The following is a 22,862-nucleotide window of genomic DNA, read 5'->3' as shown; positions in this document are numbered from 1 at the left end:
TTTGGAGGTGCTACGCTGACTAGACCGGGTAGGCCTGCGACTCAAGAAGTCTAAGTGTGTGTTTTTGGCTCCCGAGGTTGAGTTTCTGGGCAGGAGGGTTGCTGCAGTCGGGATTCAGCCTACCGAATCCAAAACAGAGGCGATTCGATGAGCGCCCAGGCCCTGCAACACATCGGAGTTGCGTTCAGTTCTGGGACTCTTGAACTATTTCGGGAACTTTCTGCCAAACTTAAACACATTGTTGGAGCTGCTACACGTGCTCCTGCGTAAGGGTTGCGATTGGTTTTGGGAGGACTGTCAGGAACGGGCTATCAATCGGGCGCGGAAGCTACTTTGTTCAAATAAGTTGTTGACCCTGTACGACCCCCGAAAGAAATTGGTTCTGACATGTGATGCATCGTCTTACGGGGTTGGGTGGGTGTTACAGCAGGGTAACGCTGAGGGCCAACTACAACCTGTGGCTTATGCCTCCAGGTCGCTCTCTCAAGCTGAACGGGGATATGGGATGGTTGAGAAGGAAGCACTTGCATGTGTCTATGGCGTGAAAAAGATGCATCAGTACCTTTTTGGCAGGAGGTTCGAATTAGAAACGGACCACAAGCCGTTAACATCCCTGCTGTCAGACAGCAAGGCTGTCAATGCCAATGTGTCAGCTCGCATACAGCGATGGGCTCTCACGCTCGCTGCGTATGACTACACCATCCGGCACCGGCCCGGCACCGAAAACTGCGCTGACGCGCTCAGCAGGCTTCCACTGGCCACCACTGCCGGGGCAGCGGAGCAAAGCGCTGAGATGGTCATGACCGTCGATACCTTTGACAGCGCAGACTCCCCCATCACAGCCCACCAGATCAAAATCTGGACCAACAGAGATCCCCTCCTATCCTTGATTAAGAAATGTGTCCTGACTGGGATTGGGCGCCTGCACACGGAGCATGCCCTGAGGAGGTCAGACCGTTTCACAGACGGATGGATGAGCTCTCCATCCAAGCCAACTGCTTACTATGGGGCAGCCGGGTAGTCATGCCCCAGAGGGGCAGGGAAGCATTCATCAGGGACCTCCACAGCAAGCACCCAGGCATCGTGCTGATGAAGGCCATTGCCCGGTCACATGTGCGGTGGCCGGGAATTGATTCAGACCTGGAACACTGTGTTCGCAGGTGCATGACGTGTGCCCAGCTAGGTAATGCCCCCAGGGAGGCCCCGCTCACCAGGCCATGGTCACGTATTCACATAGACTTTGCGGGCCCGTTCATGGGAAAAAATTTTCTCATTGTGGTTGATGCGTACTCGAAATGGATCGAGTGCATCATTTTGAATTCATGCACGACATCCACCACCGTGGAGAGTCTGCACGCGGTCTTTGCGACCCACGGCTTGCCGGACATCCTTGTTAGCGATAACGGCCCATGTTTCACAAGCTACGAATTCCGGGAGTTCATGTCGGGCAATGGCATTAAACATGTCAGGCCAGCACCGTTCAAGCCGGCCTCCAATGGCCAGGTGGAATGTGCGGTCCAACAAGACATGCTCCGGATTCAAACCCTAACCCTTTCAATGCCGCCTATCGCGCCTCCTGCTGGCCTATAGGTCCCGACCGCACTCGCTCACGGGGCGCCCATGGAGCTACTCATGAAACGAATACTCAAAACTCGGCTGTCCCTCATTCATCCAGTCCTGTCCGACAATGTTGAGGGCAAGCGCCAGTCCCAAAATGAGTACCATGACCGAAATTCAAAGGGGAGATGTATAGAAATTGATGACCCTGCATTTGTTCTCAATCACACTTTGGGGTCCAAATGGCTGGAGGGTACTTGAGGGTACTGTAATAGACAAAGAGGGGAATAGGGTCATACTGGTTAAACATAACAATGGACAGATATGCCGCAAGCATCTGGACCAAATTAAAAAAAGGTTCAGCATGGACACTGAGGAACCTGAGGAAGATCATGAAATGGTATTCACACCACCGCCAGTGAACAAGCAACAAGAACATTCAGCAGCATGCACAGTCCCTGCGGTCAGGCCGGAATCACCACAGGTGACAGACACACATACCAAGGCTCAACAACCAAAGCCCCAACTGCGGCGCTCCACGAGAGAACACAGACCACCCGAGAGACTTAACCTAGGATCCCAATAAGATGTTGAGGGGGAGGTGATGTCATGTATGTAACCTTTATGTAACAACACTGCAATACTGTTTATACGTAAGAAATGCACACCTTGACCACAGGGGGTGAACTTGTGGGAGACACTCCTCACCTGGTCACCCAGGTATATAGAGGGAGGTCCCACACAGGGTTATCACTTCTTGGTTGTGTGAATAAAGGTTCAGGTCATGGAGTGACCTTGTCCATAGAATGTGCCTCGTGTGGATTTGTGATATTGTGTAAGGACTTTACACCACGTATGGTGGCCAGAAATTGATTCTGAGCTGGAAGCATGCGTGCATCAGTGCAACACCTGCATGCAGCTCAGCAAAGCACCAGTGGAATCGCCGCTGAGTCTGTGGTCATGGCCACCCAAACCTTGGTCCAGGATCCATGTAGACTTTGCAGGTCCCTTCCTGGGCAAGATGGTTTTAGTGGTGGTGGATGCTTATTCGAAGTGGATAGAATGCATAATCATGTCATCCAGTATGTCCACGGCAACCATAGAGAATCTCAATGTCATGTTCGCAGCACATGGTCTGCCTGACATAGTGGTGAGTGACAATGGGTCGTGCTTCACCAGTCAGGCATTTCAGGAGTTTGTAAAAGTTAACGGCATAAAACATGTAAGGTCAGTACTGTTCAAGCCTGTGTCCAGCGGGTGTTGCAGAATGTGCAGTACAAATTATCAAACAAAGCTTGAGGAGAGTAACCCAAGGGTCACTGCAGACCCGCTTGTCTTGCATACTGCTGAGTTACAGGACAAGACCCCACACACTCACAGGGGTCTCACCTGCTGAACTCATGATGAAAAGAGGTCTTAAGACCAAGTTATCTCTGGTACACCAGGATTTAAGTAATCATGTTGAATACAGAAGACAGAGTCAACAAGGGTACCACAATCGCGCAACTGTGTCATGTGAGACTTCTGTTAATGATCCTGTATATGTGTTGAATTATGGTCAGGGTTCCAAATGGATTGCTGGTACAGTCATGGCCAAGAAGCGCAACAGAGTATTTGTTATTAAGCTCAAGAATGGGCAAACTTGCAGGAAACACATGGATCAAATAAAGCTGAGGCACACAGACGAGCCAGAGCAGTCGGACGAAGAAACTGTCGATGACCAACCAACCTACCAGCAGCCTTCAATGGAGTCAAGGGTCATCAGTGAACCAGGAATTTCCACCACGGACTTGTTCAATAAAAATGGACTTGCAATTCCTGACATGGCCACTGCCACCCCCAACAAGTCAGCCATCCAGCTACCAGCCACAACAGACTTCGCACACTCACCCAAGGCCAGAATCGAACTGAGACGGTCAACCTGGGAGCGTAAAGCACCGGACCATCTCAACCTGTGAAAGACTGTGATAAGATCTCAGAGGAGGGTATTGTCATGTATGTACATGCTGTTTGTAGCCACCAGATGGTGTCATTGTTGGAGGCCACCGAGCAGCACGCACATGGTGCTGCTCTGGTATAAAAGGCCAGCATTTTATGAGTCAGGCACTTGAGGCCGTAATAAAGCAGAGCCAAGGTTGTACCTTGTTCAGTTAAACAGTACTCAGTTTGTACCTTTATTGCATACATAACATCCCCTTTATTGCATACATTGTGCATTCCCTTAGTGACTGTGTTGTGTGTGTCTTTGCCTATCCTACTGATGTCACACAGTGGCTGCAGCATGGCTGTTGGAAGGCTGCTGACTTTCACTGGGGGAAACTGTAGCTGGACTACAGCGTGACCTCGAGGAGCTGGTGGCTGTATGTCAAATCGAGTGATGTTGTTTCTCCTCCTCCTCCTTCTGCTCCTCCTTCTTCTTCTCCCTCTGCTCTTCCTTCTGTTATGTCCTTGCACACTACAGCAAATCAACACGAGGCACATACTGGAGACAAGGTCACTCTGTGACCTGTATCTTTATTCACAGGACTAAGAAGTGATGACCCTGCGTGGGACTTCCCTTTATATACCTGGATGACCAGGTGAGGAGTGTCTCCCACAAGTTCACCCCCTGTGGTCAAGGTGTGCATTTCTCAGGTGTATACAGTGTACAGTGTTGTTACATAAAGGTTACAGTTATGTGAGGTTACAAATATGACATCACCTCCCCCAACATCTTTGGGTCAAAGATTGAGTCTTTCAGGCGGTCGACGCTCTCTCGTGGAGCGCCGCAGTTGGGGCTCTAGTTGTTGAGCCTTGGTATGCGTCTTTGTCAGCTGTGGTGATTCCAGCTCGTCCGGGCTGGCCGCAGGGACTGTGCATGCTGCTGACGGTTCTTGTTGCTCATTCACTGGCTGTGGGTGTGAATACCATTTCATGATTTTCCTCAGGTTCCTCAGTGTCCATACTGAACTTTTTTTTTACTTGGTCCAGATGCTTGCGGCATATCTGCCCATTGTTGAGTCTGACCACTATGACGCTATTCCCCTCTTTGCCAATTACAGTACCCTCGAGCCACTTGGGCCCCACAGCGTGATTATGAACAAATACAGGGTCATCGATTTCTATGCATCTCGCCTTTGAGTTACGGTCGTGGCATTCATTTTGGGACTGGCGCTTGCCCTCAACAATGTCTGACAAGACTGGAGGAATGAGGGACAGCCAAGTTTTTAGTGTATGTTTCATGAGTAGTTCCACTGGCGGGACTCCCATGAGTGAGTGCGGTTGGGACCTGTAGGCCAGCAGGAGGCGCGATAGACGGTATTGAAGGGAGGGTCCTTGAATCCGGAGCATGCCTTGCTTTATGATTTGGACCGCACGTTCCGCCTGGCCATTGGAAGCCGGCTTGAACGGTGCTGTCCTGACATGTTTGATGCCATTACCCGACATGAACTCCCAGAATTCATAGCTAGTGAAACACGGGCCATTGTCACTAACTCGGATGTCCGGCAAGCCGTGGGTCGCAAAGACCGCACGCAGACTATCCACTGTGGTGGATGTCGTGCACAAATTAAATATGATGCACTCGAACCATTTTGAGTACGCATCAACAACAATGAGGAACATCTTTCCCATGAACGGACCCCCGTAGTCTAAGTGAATATGTGACCATGGCTTGGTGGGCCAGGGCCACAGGCTGAGTGGGGCCTCCCTGGGGGCATTGCCCAGCTGGGCACACATCGTGCACCTGCGAACACAGTGTTCCAGGTCTGCATCAATTCCTGGCCACCATACATGTGACACACCTCTTAATCAGAGATAGGAGGGGATCTCTGTTTGTCCAGGTTTTGATCTGGTGGGCTGTGATGGGGGAGCCTGCGCTGTCAAAGGCATCGACAGCCATGACCATCTCCGCGCTTTGCTCCGCTGCTCCCTCAGTGGTGGCCAGTGGAAGCCTGCTGAGTGCGTCAGCGCAATTTTCGGTGCCTGGCCGGTGCCGAATGGTGTAGTCATACGCAGCAAGCATGAGAGCCCATTGCTGTATGCGAGCTGATACATTGGCATTGACAGCTTTTCTATCGGACAACAGTGATGTTAACGGCTTGTTTCTAGCTCGAACCTCCTGCCAAAAAGGTACTAGTGCATCTTTTTCACCCCGTAGAAACATGCGAGTGCTTCCTTTTCAACCATCCCATACCCCCTTTCTGCTTGGGAGAGCGACCTGGAGGCATAAGCCACAGGTTGGAGTTGGCCCTTATCATTACTCTGCTGCAACACGCACCCAACCCCATAGGATGATGCATCGCATGTCAAAACCAATTTCTTACAGCGGTCATACAGGGTCAATAACTTATTAGAACAAAGCAGGTTCCGCGCCCGATTGAAAGGCCGCTCCTGACAGTCCTCCCAAAACCAATCACAACCCTTATGCAGGAGCACGTGTAGCGGCTCCAGCAATGTACTTAAGTTCGGTAGAAAGTTCCCGAAATAGATGTGCTTCCGGGCCTGGGCGCGCGACGGATCACCTCCGTTTTGGATTCGGTAGGCCGGATCCCGTCTGCGACAACCCTCCTGCCCAAAGACTCGACCTCTGGGGCCAAAAACACACACTTAGACTTCTTTAGTCGCAGGCCTACCCGGTCCAGTCGGCGTAGCACCTCCTCCGGGTTGTGGAGGTGTTTCTCGGTGTCTCGACCCGTGATAAGGATGTCATCCTGAAATACGATTGTTCCAGGGATGGATTTCAGTAGGCTTTCCATGTTCCTCTGAAAAATAGTGGCTGCTGAACGAATGCCAAACGGGCACCTGTTGTAGACAAACAGCCCCTTCTGCGTGGTGATGGTGGTCAGTAGCTTGGATTCTTCGGTCAGTTCCTGGGTCATGTAGGCCGAAGTGAGGTCCAACTTGGTGAACAGCTTGCTGCCTGCCAGCGTGGCAAAAGGATCCTCCACTCTCGGAAGCGGGTATTGGTCCTGAAGGGACACTCGGTTGATGGTGGCCTTGTAGTTGCCACAGATCTTGACCGAGCCATCCGTTTTTAGAACAGGGACGATGGGGCTTGCCCAGTTGCTGAATTCAATGGGCGAAATTATGCCCTCTCTTAGCAACCTGTCCAACTCACTCTCAATTTTCTCCCACATCACATACGGCACAGCTCTGGCTTTGTGGTGCACTGGTGTGGCGTCCGGGGTGATGCGTATCCTTACTTTGATGCCTTTGAAAGTCCCGACGCCAGGTTGAAATAATTACTCGAACTTTAGTATCACCTGTGAGCATGAACTTCGCTCCACAGATGAAATGGCGTGCACATCCCTCCATTTCCAGTTCATCTCAGCGAGCCAGCTCCTCCCTGTCTGATGGGTTTAGACAGGTTAGATGCAGGAAGAATGTTCCCAATGTTGGGGAAGTCCAGAACCAGGGGTCACAGTCTAAGGATAAGGGGTAAGCCATTTAGGACCGAGATGAGGAGAAACTTCTTCACCCAGAGAGTGGTGAACCTGTGGAATTCTCTACCACAGAAAGTAGTTGAGGCCAACTCACTAAATATATTCAAAAAGGAGTTAGATGTAATCCTTACTACTAGAGGGATCAAGGGGTATGGCGAGAAAGCAGGAATGGGGTACTGAAGTTGCATGTTCAGCCATGAACTCATTGAATGGCGGTGCAGGCTGGAAGGGCCGAATGGCCTACTCCTGCTCCTATTTTCTATGTTTCTATGTTTCTATGTTTCTATGTTTCTATGTTTCCCCAAAAACGCGGGACTGTTCTCTGATCCATTATGTGTGACCACCAACATTGCACTGCCTAGCACTGGAATGATCTCTTTGGTGTACGTCCGTAATTGCGTGTCAATGCGTTCTAGTTTGGGTCTGCTAGCTCTGAGTGGCCACAGTTTCTCGAATTGTTGGACACTCATAAGTGATTGGCTGGCTCCTGTGTCCAGCTCCATGCGTACCGATGCCGTTTAACAGTACTCTCATCATCATAGGTGGTGTTTTTGTGTATGAGCTGTGGATGTTTGCCACCTGGACCCGCTGAACTTCAGCGTCCAGTGCTGTGTCCCAGGCATACCCCTGCCTTGCAGACCCCTCTTGTGGTTCATCCACTTCGTAAACCAGCCTCGCTGCGGGCTTCCTGCACATCCTGCCTAAATGTCCACTCAAGTTACAATTTCTGCAGGTGAATTGTTGAAACCGGCAGGTCTTCGCAGCATGTTTGCCCCCACACCTCCAGCATGAGCTGAGATTGTTGTGAACAAAAGAGCTGTTACCAGGCATTCCTCTGTGATTGTCTCTTTGATTATTCTTGAGCACTCTGTTTGTGGGTGTCAATGGTCCCATCCCAGGACGTATTGTCCCTTGTGATGGTGTAAATGTCCGTTCAACCTGTCATTGTCTCTGTTGAGGGCCCACCCTAGAGTCTGTTAGTGCCTGGTTGGTGTCGAATTGCCCTTGCCTGCCTGCAGGGTTCTGAGTCGCGTTTACCATGTTAACTCCCTGCTCCATCGCCATGTTGGGAGCAGAGTTGCGCGCGTATATGATCTTGGTTTCCTTCTCCCCCGCCATGAAGGTTTGAGCCATCAACGCCGTTGCTTCCAAGGTCAAGTCCTTGGCCTCAATTAGCTTCCTAAAAATCCCGGCCTGACCAATGCCCTTAATGAAGAAATCCCGTAACTTCTCTCCCCTGCAGGCGTCAGTGAACTTACAGAGGCTGGCCAAGAGCCGAAGGTCCGCAACGAAGTCCGGTATGCTCTGTCCTTCCCGACGTCAGTGCGTATAGAATCGGTGTCGGGCCATGTGTATACTACTCGCCGGTTTGAGGTGCTCACCGATCAGTTTGCTGAGCTCCTCGAAGGTCTTGTCCGCCGGCTTCTCGGGTGCGAGCAGGTCTTTCATTAGCGCGTACTTCTTAGGTCCACAGCTGGTCAGTAGATGCGCCCTTCGCTTGTCAGCCGCTGCCGCTCCCAGCCAGTCCTTCGTGACAAAGCTCTGCTGGAACCTCTCAATGAAATTGTCCCAGTTCTCACCAACACAGTACCGTTCCTCCGTGCCACCGGTGGCCATTCTCTTGAGTCGTTGATTCCAGTTTCTCGTCGCCAAATGTTATGTCCTTACACACTACAGCAAATCAACATGAGGCACATACTGGAGACAAGATCACTCTGTGAACTGTACCCTTATTCACAGGACCAAGAAGTGATGACCCTGCGTGGGACCTCCCTTTATATACCTGGATGGCCAGGTGAGGAGTGTCTCCCACAAGTTCACCCCCTGTGGTCAAGGTGTGCATTTCTCAGGTGTATACAGTATACAGTGTTGTTACATAAAGGTTACAGTTATGTGAAATTACAAACATGACACCTTCTTCTTCTCCTTCTCCTCCTTCTCCCTCTTCTCTCTCTTCTTGATCAACACTGGCTGGGTAGGCTATATTTCTTGTGTGTATGAAATGAGGAAGGCACAAGGGTGGGGTGTGGTGAGGGGAGGGCGGGAAACCAAGAGGTGCATACTTACACCCTGCACACCTTGTAAATCAGAAGATATTGTGGGATGAGGGGGAAGTGGAATGTGAGAAGGAGGTTAACATATGAGGATACCGGCATCTTGTAACCTTTCAGTTCCACCATTGGTCAAGGGCTCAGCCATGCCCCTGCCAAGAATGGCCTGCACCATCTCCTCCAAGTGGGTGAGGTGAAGCTAGAATGGGAGGTGTGCCTCGTGTTTGGTACAGATTGTTGGTAGGTTATGATGGGGTGGGGGTTCATGCAATGAGCAGTGTGTGAGGTTAGTAGTGCATTTGGTAGAAGATGACTTTTGAAAATGCATTCACTGACCTTGACCACTATTCTGAGGTCATGAAGCTTCTTTGGGCACTGGAGCCAGGTCATGGGACAACACTGCTGGAAGTGATGGCCTTAATGATCTGGTCCTACATCCTTCTTTCTGGAGGGCCTCCTGGCCACCTCTGGGTAGAGGACCTCTCTTGCAGTGCTGACCCCTGTACAAAGCTGGAGTGCTACGTGCGAGACCTTGGGTGCCCCTTCTCTGGCTTGTTGAGCCATTTTTGTTTGTGCTGAAGAATTTTACCATTTTTAATGTGAGGAAGGCAGTTCAGCTTTAAGAGCAGAAGACTGCCATTTCGGAATTATTTTTAATGTTTTTTTTCAGAAGCCAGTTGAGCTCTAAGGGCTAAAAACTGAATAGTTTTATGATTTTTTTCAATTTTAGAAGGCAGTCCCCCTTTAAGGGACCAACGCTGTTTTCTAAAATGACAGCCTTGCTTTAAGATAACACTGGTCTTGCTTCAGGGACACTACAGCCCTGCTACAATGAGCCTCCTGCTGAGAGTAGCACCAGAAAACCAGTCCTGCACTGTAGGTTTAGCACTGTGCTAATTTACATTAGCTGGGAGCACCAAAATATCTGCACTATGATTTCAGGTGGCCGTTAACTTCGAGCTGCGGTGGCATCGGCAGGTTTCCGGCATACTCCTGTTTCTACCACAACCTTTTAAAACTTGAGAAGTCTTTTTTTTCAGATTATAAAATAGCTTGTAGTTTACAATGATCGACCTTTATTCCATTATTATGTATCATTCCTGTGACTTTAGATATATTTAATTTTCTGTTTACTTCAGTTTTTTCCATATTTCAATGAATGGATTTTGAATAGGAAGATTATTAGAGCTGACAGCCCGTGAGAAATAAGGCAACAACAGTACCATTCTTTGCATTCTCTTATTACCCATCTGCTGCGTTATCATTTCTTGTTGGTCAAAGCACATGGAAGATCAGCCTTTATAAAAGACAGGCGTAAAGTTTCATTTGGATTCACACCAAAAACTCAAAGGTTTATTTTTTTCAAATTAAAATATCTGTTATTTTTCAGTACGATATCACAAACATATACAGGCTCTAAGATGGCTGATAACTTCAGGAACCCTAGTCAGGTTTATTGTTTATTGTTTATTATTGTAAACAGCAATGGGTGCAGTGCAGTGTAGTCCACTGGGTGGAGCTATATATATTACAATATCCTCAATGCTAAATAGCATTAAAGTTTTCTTTGGAACTGAAAGATTATGAAACATATGTTAAGTATCTGGTGCTACAATGTAACATATTGGCCTCGGATTTTGCAGTCATCGGCAAAGTGATGGCGCTCACTGCTGACCTCAAATAAAGCTGCCCACAAAGATCTAGCGATTTCTATGGCGTTGATTATACTTTTCCGACATTAATTTGATTCTGGCACCAACTCTAGTGGATCTACAGTGTCCAGCTACAGTGATGACATCAAGCATGCTAAGTAGCCAATCACATTAAAGAATTCTCACAGCCAGTAAACCAAAAGTCAAATGTACTGATTATCCTTCACTTGTAATAAATTTTACAGAGAGCGAAATAAAGATTGGTACCTACACATGGGATAAAGGTTGAAGATCAATTATCATAAACAAACTTTTTTTTAAAGTTTATGTATTAAAAACCATGGAATTTTTATCATAATGGAAACATTGGACGTTCCATAAATATAAAGTTCGTTTTTCAGGTGCAGAACGGTTGTTCGGCAGTAGTTAAGACTCAGTACGTCATTAAAAACCCAGTTACACCTCATTGAACAAGGCTTAACTTTTACAGGGGTTATTAACAGCAATATTAGAGCATAAAACTGAAGTTCTCGTCAATTCAGTGCTTTCAATTTATTGCCGGCTGTGGGGATTTCACAAGCTGAGATTGTTTTCTTTGGAACAGAGGAGGCTGAGGGAAGATTTAATTGAGGTGTATAAAATTATGAGGGGCCTAGATAGAGTGGATAGGAAGGACCTATTTCCCTTAGTAGAGGGGTCAATAACCAAGGGACATAAATTTAAAGTAATTGGTAGAAGAATTAGCGGGGAGATGAGGAAAATAATTTTCACCTAGAGAGTGGTGGGGGTCTGGAACTCATTGCCTGAAAGGGTGGTAGAGGCAGAAACCCTCATCACATTTAAAAAGTACTTTGATGTGCACTAAGAGCTGTGACCTAGAGGGCTACGGACCTAGTGCTGGAAGGTGGGATTAGGCTGGGTAGCTCTTTTTTGACTGGCACGGACACAATGGGCCGAATGGCCGCCTGTGTCGTAATTTTTCTATGATTCTATTATGATTCTATGAAAAGGGCTTATTCATAATAAGGTTTAGTCAATGTGTATTTGACACAGAAACTTATACCTGTCTATCTTTAGAAAACAGAATCCCTTTAGTTATTAGTTACCACAAAGTCTCAGCTTAGAGTAACCTAAATGTGAAATTATATGTCATTGAAGGTTGGCATGCAGGTGCAGCAGGCGGTTAAGAAAGCAAATGGCATGTTGGCCTTCATAGCAAGGGGATTTGAGTACAGGGGCAGGGAGGTGTTGCTACAGTTGTACAGGGCATTGGTGAGGCCACACCTGGAGTATTGTGTACAGTTTTGGTCTCCTAACCTGAGGAAGGACATTCTTGCTATTGAGGGAGTGCAGCGAAGGTTCACCAGACTGATTCCCGGGATGGCGGGACTGACCTATCAAGAAAGACTGGATCAACTGGGCTTGTATTCACTGGAGTTCAGAAGAATGAGAGGGGACCTCATAGAAACATATAAAATTCTGACGGGGTTAGACAGGTTAGATGCAGTAAGAATGTTCCCAATGTTGGGGAAGTCCAGAACCAGGGGTCACAGTCTAAGGATAAGGGGTAAGCCATTTAGGACCGAGATGCGGAGGAACTTCTTCACCCAGAGAGTGGTGAACCTGTGGAATTCTCTACCACAGAAAGTTGTTGAGGCCAATTCACTAAATATATTCAAAAAGGAGTTAGATGAGGTCCTTACTGCTAGGGGGATCAAGGGGTATGGCGAGAAAGCAGGAATGGGGTACTGAAGTTGAATGTTCAGCCATGAACTCATTGAATGGCGGTGCAGGCTAGAAGGGCCGAATGGCCTACTCCTGCACCTATTTTCTATGTTTCTATGTTTCTATGTAAAAATGTAAAAACAGCAGTTTATCTTTTCTGTTCTGGCAATCTGCAGCAACAGCACTTGATTCTTTCCATCTAATGTCTACCTATGATTAAAAGCCCTGCTGTTGCATATTGTAGTCTAATCTTGTTTATTACCAATTCCCCTGAATGTGTGTTGTCAATAGAAATTTGTGACCAGCCACAGGTGTGGCTATGGCGACACCATTTTATCCACAGGCGCTAATTTTACTAGACAATGCCTTACATACACTCACACAATACAGGTAAATGTACTTAACATGTGTACATTTACTTAACAGATATCTACCACCATTCAGTAACCAAGGATGTAAAGCACTCACAATGATCAAAAATCACTCACACATGCTGTGTTTCATCTTACCACTTTACCAATAAACTCACAAAAAGGTGAAAGTACACATGCATATGCTGTGAGAATATGAGTATTGAGATCACAAGCCTAACAACGGTATCTACGACTCATTTTTTATTTACTAATCAGAAATACAATTAGCCAAAACTGGATTCCCAATTAGCCACATATGGTTAGTGGCTAACATATTGGACAACACTAGGTGGTTGATGCTAACAGCGTAAAGACAAACAACTTGAATATTCTGAAGCTAGTTTTTTAATCTTAAACTGAGAACTAAGACAGTTTTGTACGTTTATTTTCCAGCAGCAGGTACACTGTTACAGCAGTCAGAAAGATGATTAGTTCTTTTCTGATTGTTTGGATTTTAAAAAAAAAATCTAAATTATTCTAGGGTGAATTATTAATTATAAATAAAGCATTTCTTTATATTCATCTTGTGAAGCAAATTCTTGTGATAAATATTTCTTGATTTCATGTTTCGGTTTCAGAAACCTGAAAATATATGCTGATAAACTACCAAAAACTCACTCGAGCATAGCTCCAAAAAGCTGAATTTTTGAAAATAGCTGAGAATGTAAACCAAATGACATATGAAGACCTGGGGCTAGATTTTCGGTTCGTTGCCACCCCTGTTTTCACCCCGGAGGGGCAGTAATGGCGGGGGAAAGCATTTCCAGGCCAGTTTCCAGGTTTGCGGGGGCGCAGAGCAGTACCACGCGGCAGAGGCAGGCCAGTGTCTGGTTGTGACACCGGCTTGAAATTTGAAATTTGCCGGGTCCATAGCACCCCGTAGCACCCCCTAGTGGGACCGCCTGTGAAAGCTGATGGTCCGAGCTGTATCGGCAGCAGTGAGGAAACAAATGACTACCTGAGGTAAGTGTGATTGTTTTTTATTTTTTTATTTTTACGATTCATGTGGATATGGCATCAGTAAAGTATTGGGAATGTTTTTGGTGGGGGGTTTTTTCAGATTTTTTTTTTCCACGGAAGCCTCTCTTAGGGCGCTCCGAGGCCGGCTGTTTACTTCGGGATTTTCAGTTGCTCAGCCGGCCTAACGCCCTAAGAGAGGTATGAAACGCCTCCCTTATCGCTCTGCTCCACACTCAGGGCCCAGCTGGTGAATTTTGCAGCTGGAGATGCAAACCATTTCCCAGCGCAAAATTTACTGCTCCGCCCGGATTAACGCTGCAACAGAGACGTGACTGAATTTCTACCCTTAGGTGTTACACTGAAATGCATCATACATTAACATGATATATCTAGAGTTGCAGTCCCAATGAAACGAGCCTAACCCTGCAAGGTTTTAATTGAAGTCCCTATAATTGTTGAGCAGGTATCAAGATTTGTGGTGTGATGCTGCATGCTGTACAACCTGGCCATTATGAGGGAACACCACCTATCAGGCGAGAAGCTGAGGAGCAGGAGCACAAGGACGAGGAGGAGGAGGAGGAAGTAGAGGGGGAGGAAGTGCAAGATGAAGTGGAAGAAGAGGAAGAGGCAGGGAGGCTACAATGTAAACAGCCCCTTTCTGCAAGGGCTCCAGATGATCAGATTATTCATGAGCGATACAAGTAACCTCAAGCACATCTCCCTATTCACCCACACTCCTTACCTTTTCTCTATCACTGGCCATCACTTTGTGCTCTTTCTGACACCACAAAAATAGAAAACACCAGAAAATGGCAATTCGAAACCAATTTTATAAATTCACTCATTAAATAAAGCATACAAAATTCAACTAATCATCCTTGTGCATTCCCTTAGTGCCTGTGTTCCGTGTGCCTTTACGTATCCTAGTGCTACTACGAAGTGTTTCCCCAGTGGCTGCAGCATGGGTGGTGGAAGGCTGCTGACTTTCAATTGAGGGGACCACAGATGGTCTTGGAGGGCGCCCTTGAGCAGCTCTGGGCCTACAGAGCCCGGCTTCAGACTGCATCATCTTGGCCTGGGCTGTAGCATTCTGGGCTGGACAGTCAACAGCAAGGGCACTGGTTGAGTGGCAGGGGTGGGAATGGGAGCAGGAATGCTGTCATCTTGACCAGGTTGGTGGTCATCTACCCTAATATCTCCTTATGTGGCTCGAGGTCAAATCTTGTTTTATAACGCTCCTCTGAAGTGCCTTGGGACATTTCCTCTGTTAAAGGTGCTAAAATAATACATTGTTTTAGTTGTTGTTCTTGTTCTGAGTCACCAATCCTGCCCTCCAACTGGTCTGAATGATTGGCAACCTCCTATCCCAAACAAAAAAGCTGACTTTTCTTTTAAAATGCTGACAAGCTAGCACTTGGATTGAAACACCAACAGTCAGCTTAAAAAGCTGTTGGTTGACAAGTATGCACAAAGCCAATGTTGTACACTGATCTCAGTATTCAAACTGTCCAACAAATCTGTCTACTAAGCCAAAACAGACCAAATGTATTCACAACTGGAGTGCAGGGGAATAGATATTTAATACAGCACTAGACCACTGAGGATCAGACCAACACTGGACTGCCAAAGGAAAAGTTAAAAACACATTTCTTGTTTTTAAATTGGAGACCTGCCTTTGGTGTTGGACCAACCATAAGCACCAAATGATCACATAACATGACTATTGAAAACTTACAGTAGAATAAAATGGGATTGCTCTTTTGAAGACAGACTAGTTTGCCCCATTGCACATTTGCATCATAAAGCCACAAACCCTGTGGACTACAAACTTGACCAAATCTGATTCAATTCAGGATTTTAGTACATATCAGCACTCAACCCCAGTAAGCTGAGGTATAAAATAAAGCTTAGTAAATATAGGTCTGGATTTTCATGGGGAAGGTGGGTTGGGAAGTGGGGGGCTCCCATGCGGGCAGGAAACCTGGGAGAACGGGTTTTCAGCAGGCCCTGTCTAGTCTAAAAGCAAGGCCTGATTTGCGTATTGGCCTTTGTTTTCCACTCACAGCCAGCTAGATGGAGAGGCTGGCTGGCTCCGGGCAGGTAGGCCTGCAGCACTAAGCCGCACAGAGGAGGGATGGAGGGAGGATTGGGTGAGGGTTGCTGCCGGCCTCTGGAAGATCGGGGGGTGGGAAGATTGGGACCGATCACTGGAGGGTCTGGGCCAGCCTCAGTATCATCGGTGGTGGCAGGGGTCCAGGAAGGTGATCAGAGGCCTCATGGGGGGATCTCCGATTCTGGGGGTGGGCTAGGCAGGGACCCTGGCTCCAGGAGATAAGTGTACACTTACCTCCTGGATGCAGCAGTCCTCGCCTCGCTATAACTGCCAGGATTTACAGTCTGTAAAACCCAACGATCTGCAGTTAAAAACAAAATGGTGGTTAATAAAAAGGCTTCTAGCCTCATTATCATATTTAAATTGATGTCCTATCTCCTGGCAGTGGGTTGGCTGCCTGACCCCATCCCGCCACATGTCCTGCCTCCGTTCAAACCAGAAGTGGGCGGGTTGGAAGCGGGTTCAGGTCGGGATTCCGATTTTTAACAATTTAACTACTCCATGCTCCAAATCCACCATTTTTTAGGTTAAAATTGCCCTCTATATAGTGTTGAAAAGTGATAGCAAGATATTTAAGACAATATTTGCTCTCATCTGGATCCAGTGAAATGACAGAGACCTGACCATAATAGCCAGTGAAAATAATGCTGCCATGTGTCAAATCTGCTAATGTTGAGGAACTGGCATGCCTATCTTGTTTTATTAATTCCAATAGATAAATCATAGAAAATAATATCTCCAGATTTCTTCTTTGAGTACATTATTGAATACAGTTATGCAATCCCCTTGCCCTTCTTGGAGTCACATCAGAATTAAATGGTTTAAATGGCACCTGAATGATATGAATATACATTTGTCAACACAGACTAACTGATAGCTAGATAATGATACTATCATGTGTTTCTTCATGTTGGTATCTGCCTAACTAGGTATAACTACATATTTCTTTACACAGAGGTCATCCCTCCACACTATTACAACCCATTCCCGTGGACAGTTTCTAGCTGACTGACACATCCAGCAAAAAGAAGTAAGAGTATTTATATAAAACATCACAGAATCATAGAATGATACAGCACAGATTTATTCTTGGCTTTATAAATAGAATACAAAAGCAAGGAAGTTATGCTAAACCTTTATAAAATACTGGTTAGGCCTCAGCTCAAGTATCATATTCACTTCTGGGCTACACACTTTAGAAATGATGTCAAGGCCTTAGAGTGGGTGCAGAGAAGGTTTACTGGAATGGTACCTGGGACAAAAGATTTATGTGTGAATAGTCTGGAGAAGTTAGGGTTGACCTCCTTAGAGCACAGAAGGTTAGGAGAGATTCGATAGAGGTGTTTAAAATCATGAATGGTTTTGATAGCATAAATAAGGAAAAACTGTTTCCAGTGGCAGAAGAGTCAGTAACCAGAGGCAAGATGAGGAGAATTATTTTTACACAGCGAGTTGTTAGGATCTGAAATGCACTGCCTGAAAGGGTGGTGGTTGCAGATTTAATAATAACTTTCAAAAAGATATTGAATAAATATTTGAAGTGGGAATAAATTGCAGGCTATGGGGAAAGAGCAGGGGAGTGGAACTAATTAGATAGCTCTTTCAAAGCGCCAGCATGTACATGATGGGCCGAATGGCACCCTTCTGTGCTGCATCATTCTAGACTCATATGTAGGCCAGACTGACTGGGACGACAACTTCTCTTTCCTGAATCAGTTGAGTTCTTAATGAAAAATCCAGCAACTTTTATGGTAATTCTTTTCTACCACCAGCCCAGATTTATTCAATTCACTTCAATTTCATAATTTGCTAGGCTTGGGATTTGACCTCGTAGCCATTGGATTACTAGACTAGTGCCATAACTATTAAACCACCATACCTCACATGCACAAAATTGAAGCATGCCTATTTTCCTCATAATTAGGTAGATAACATAGTAAGAAAGTAAGATTACCTGTCAATATTAAAATGCTTTTAATTTAGAAAATCTGTCACCTTTTAAAATCAGCTTTACTTCTTTGTTTCAAATAGTGTAAACAATCAGACTAGTTCTGGTGGATTGCTGAATTATCACCAAGTTTACAGGTTTAAGAAGGTCAAAGAGTCAGTCAAGAAAACCTAAAATGAAAGCACATTATATGTGTCTTTCTGTGTGTATGAAAAGAAAATCACATTTGTCCTTTCTGGCCATTGAAATCGTATCGTTGATGAACTGTAATCATTGCTAGTGTCAATACTGATTCTGAATATTGTGTCTGAGATTGCATAGGTCAGCTATTGCTGCCTGTCTCAGTCATAACTCACCTCATTTCCCCAGATCATACTAATGACATTCTAAAGAAAGCACTGCAACTGTTGTTTCTGCTCATCACTGTGACAGGCGTTGATGAAATGAATTTCTGCTCTATTTCTTTCTGTCAAAAGACGGGTGATTGATATTACACATATTTTCAGGGTCATTTCCCTCACAGAAACTGTTACTAGGCAGAGTATAAAAATGAATATCAATGATCATGGCAGCTGTGTTCCTTATTGTTCTGTTTAAACTGCACAACCAAGTTACCAATTTATGTCACCATTCCATATTTTGAAAATTACATGGTAGGCAAAATAACTCAAGCCCTGTTGCAAGATAATTCCAGAGCTTAGGCTTTGTAAATTCTGTGCCTGGAATTAAATTCAGTGCACTTCAACCAATAGATTTTTAAGTACAATTGTCGTAGCAACAATAATACCAGATATTGTGACATTGCACGTGACTCAGTCATCATAAATTCAAATGCTAGCAGTGGCCCAATCTTGGTTTCCTCTTTGCCAGGTGACTGCTCATGCCATACCAGTTCCATTATAATGAGGACCGAGGCCCAATATCAGGGGCACCTCGGGCCTCACAATTCAGGAGCAGAGAATGTGCACTGAACCCCCTGCATGTCCAAAAACAGGTGCACCCAAATTTCTAGGCCATAGTCTTGCATGAGAGATTTTGACAAATGTCTTTTTGATGTCCAGATACACTGGGCTACAAATTTATCTCGGGCAGTGGTGCAAAATGGGCGGTATCGGATCGGTCACCCGTTATGAGCAGTGCCTGATATTCAGTCCGTTGCAGTTTTGCTCAACTGAGGTGAACTTTTAGGCCACTATGTCATAGGGCTTTCTATACTCCACTTGGAATATGATTCTTCAAAGATGTTGAGAGCGTAGGTCAGACAGGAACTTGCACTTCTGAATTCATGTTGGCTACTATTTATGAAGTTATTAGAATGCAGATACTTCTTAAATTTACTCTTGCTAATCAATTCCATTATTTATACACAGAATGGAGGTGCTCACCCATTAAAACAACCTAGAACCTATAGGTAACATTATGCATTATCATTTCAGGATGCAATGTCATCAGACATAGTTAATCCCTTTTGCTCTTCTTTTTAACATCTGTAATTTAACCAACTATTGTTCTTTCTTGATCAAAAATATGCGTAATAAGGGGGTGAAAATAAAAATGATGAGTGATTATCAACAAACTATTGCATTCCTTTCATGTGTGAATTATGTACTTACTGTGTATTTCATAGTCTCCTTGTATGTACCAAATATCATGTGAGCAATTGCCTTTAGTGGCTCCTTCCATGCTTGCCTTTCCGTGGCAGTATCATTGTTGGTAGCTGGCTTATCTGGCTGTAGAATTTCAGATTATTCCTAGAACCTGGTTGAGGGATCAGCAGCCCTCCTTTATGATGGATCATCTACGTGAGGAGTAATTTGAACTGTCGCTGTGAAAGCTCCCTACTCTTCCAGTAGAGCACATGAAGAAATGCAGCTGTGACTACATGACAACAAGGACAGACAATTGCTATGAATTCCATCTCTCTGCCTCCACAATGCTCTATTTGAGTCACTTATGGTGATCATCTCCTTCTTATTTTTCTGAACAATGAGTGCAACTTTTCCCTATGGTTGATTGTATCCTTTCACACAAATCAAAGGCTTTCTTGCATAGTAAGCACTGTGTCAGACACAGAAGCAGTCAGAAATAAAAACAGAAAATGCTGGAAATGCTCCGCAGGCCAGGCAGTATCTGTGGAGAAAGGAAAAAGGTTAACGTTTCAGGTCTCATGACCCTTCATCAGAACCTTTGGGGTTGACTTCACCCAGCCTGCTGGCAGGAATGGGGCACCATGAACATTAAAATCAAGCAATTTTACTAACCTCCCCATTCCTATTGTAATCATGCTGGCCGCCATTTCAACTGCTTACTGCATTTAGGTGGCTGATGCGCCTGTTGGAAGCAGCTGGGCGCATCATGAATGCATCCAAAAAAGGGTCCTCTGATATAGTTAGGACCCGGATGCGATTTAATCAAGGTGGGTCTTCTGAGTAAAACTTTGCGTGAAACGTCAGGCACTGACTGACTAATGGGAAGCACTATTTAAAGAGGTATTCAAATCATAAACTCTCAAAGTATATAATGGATGTCAATTTTGCTTCATTGTTTGAATGGCAATACTAGCCATGCTGCAGCCATTGGGGTAGCACTGCGTTGTAGCACTAGGACAGGCAAAGGCACATGGAAGACAGGCACTAAGGGAATGCATAAGGGTGATTAGCTGACTTTTGAATTAAATATTGTAATGGTTTGATTCATAAAATTGGTTTGGAATGTTTGTTTTGTGGTGGCTTTTATTGTAGCATTGTGGCCAAGAGGACGCTGTGATGGTCAATAGTAGAGGGATGGTAAGGTGTGGGACAGTTGGTGAATGGGGAATTGGACTTGTGTTCACTGGTACTGCAGTCAGATGATTTGATCACAGGCAGTCTGAGCAGAAAGGGAATGTCTAGGCTGCCTCCTCCCTTCTATTTCTTCCTCTTCCTCCTCTTCCTCAGCTGGTCACCTGGTGGCAAGGGCTCTGCCCTCATGATGGCGAGGTTGTGGAGCATACAGCAAACCATGACAAATCTTGAGACACGTTCTGGTGAGTACTGCAGGGCTCTTCCAGATTGGTCCAAGCAGCAGAAGCATTGTTTAAGGATGCCAATGGTCTGCTCTATCAGATTCCATGTGGCAACATGACTTTTGTTATATGCATGTGGACCACGTGTGGTTGTATTGCGCAGTAGAGTCATATAGGCTTATAGAGCTGTGCCTGGTCTCCAGTTGTCTTGGACCTCCTTGCCACTGGACCAAGACCTTGCTCAGCGAAGCCCGTGTGGTTGCCGGTATGCAGCGGTCACCCCACGTTAAAAGAACTCACGCACAGGCATCTTCCACTTCGTCAGTATGAAGTTCGAGACCTGGAATGTCAGGACCCTCATGGACAATCCCAACAGCAACAGGCCGGAACGCCACACTGCGATAGTTGCCCGGGAACTCAGACGTTTTGACATTGACATCGCCGCCCTAAGCGAGACCCGGCGGGCAGGGGAAGGCCAGTTGAAGGAACCTGGTGGAGGTTACACCTTCTTCTAGAAAGGGAAACCAGAGGCAGAATGCCGCCTTCATGGAGTTGGCTTTGCCGTCAAGAATGAGCTGGTCGACCACCACAAAGACTCCCCCTGTGGGGTTAATAAACGCCTCATGACTCTTCGCATTACCCTATCTCAGAACCAATGCGCCACAGTCATCAGTGCGTACGCCCCTACACTCGATACAACGGATGAGGCTAAAGAGAGCTTTTATTCCAACCTCGAGACATCCTTGTCCTGCGTCCCCACGGGCGACAAATTGATCCTCGTGGGTGATTTTAATGCCAGGGTCGGCAAAGACACGCCCCTCTGGGGAGGCGTGATTGGCAGGGAGGGGGTAGGAAAGCCAACTCCAGTGGTACCCTACTCCTGACAAAATGTCTAGAACATAAACTCCTCATCACCAACACCCTGTTCCGCCAGAGGGACAAATACAAGACATCGTGGCAACAGCCCCCCTCACCCCAAACACTGGCACTTGCTTGACTATGTCATCGTCCGAGCCAGGGATCGCAAGGATGTGCGCATCACGCGCCATGACAGGAGCTGACGACTGCTGGACAGACCACCGCCTAATCCGATCCATCATCAATATTAACATTGCCCCAAAGCAGAGGGGACAGCAGAAGCAGTTCCGCAAAAAAGTTAATGCCGGGGCACTTAGAGACCCAGCTAAGAGAGCTCTATACAGCCAGCGCCTCACAGCCAATCTAGCGTGCCTTGATGACCCTGAGATGCTGAATGCCCACAGCACTTGGTCTTCCCTCCAGACCTCTATAACCAGTGCCTGTGAAGAGACACTTGGTCACTCAACCAGAAAACATCAGGACTGGTTTGATGAAAATGATCTGGAGATCGAAGAACTAATAGATCGCAAGCGCAAAGCATTTCTGAGCCTCAAGCAACAATCCAATTCGGGAGCAGCAAAACATCATTACAGATGGCTCACGGCTCAGGTCCAACAAAAAACCCGGGACCGAAAGAACAGGTGGTGGATGGAGAAAGCACAGGAGATACAACAACTGGCTGACAGCCACGATATGCGAGGATTCTTCACTGCAGTCAAGGCCACCTACGGTCCAAACTCCCAAGGCCCCACCCCACTCCTGGCCAAGAACGGAGAAACACTCATCAAGGACACCAAGGCTGTCAGGGCCAGATGGAAGGAGCATTTTGAAGATCTCCTCAATCGAGACTTTATCTTTGACTCGAGTGTTCTCGACTCCATCCCGCAGCATGCGACCCGCCACCAACTCAGTGAAACTCCAACGTTGCACGAGGTAAGCAAAGCCATAAAACAGCTGAGGCACTAAAGTATGGCGGAGAGGCATTGTTGACGCGGATACATGACCTCATCTCTCTCATCTGGAGGGAGGAGAGCATGCTGGGAGATCTCAGAGACGCAGTGATTGTGACCATTTTTTTAAAAGGGGACAAGTCCGACTGCAGCAACTACAGGGGAATCTCCCTGCTTTCAGTCACTGGGAAAGCTGTCGCTAGAGTTC

The sequence above is a fragment of the Pristiophorus japonicus genome, chromosome 10, assembly GCF_044704955.1.
Source record: "Pristiophorus japonicus isolate sPriJap1 chromosome 10, sPriJap1.hap1, whole genome shotgun sequence".
NCBI classification, from domain to species: domain Eukaryota; kingdom Metazoa; phylum Chordata; class Chondrichthyes; family Pristiophoridae; genus Pristiophorus; species Pristiophorus japonicus.
This window is presented reverse-complemented; position numbering follows the sequence as displayed.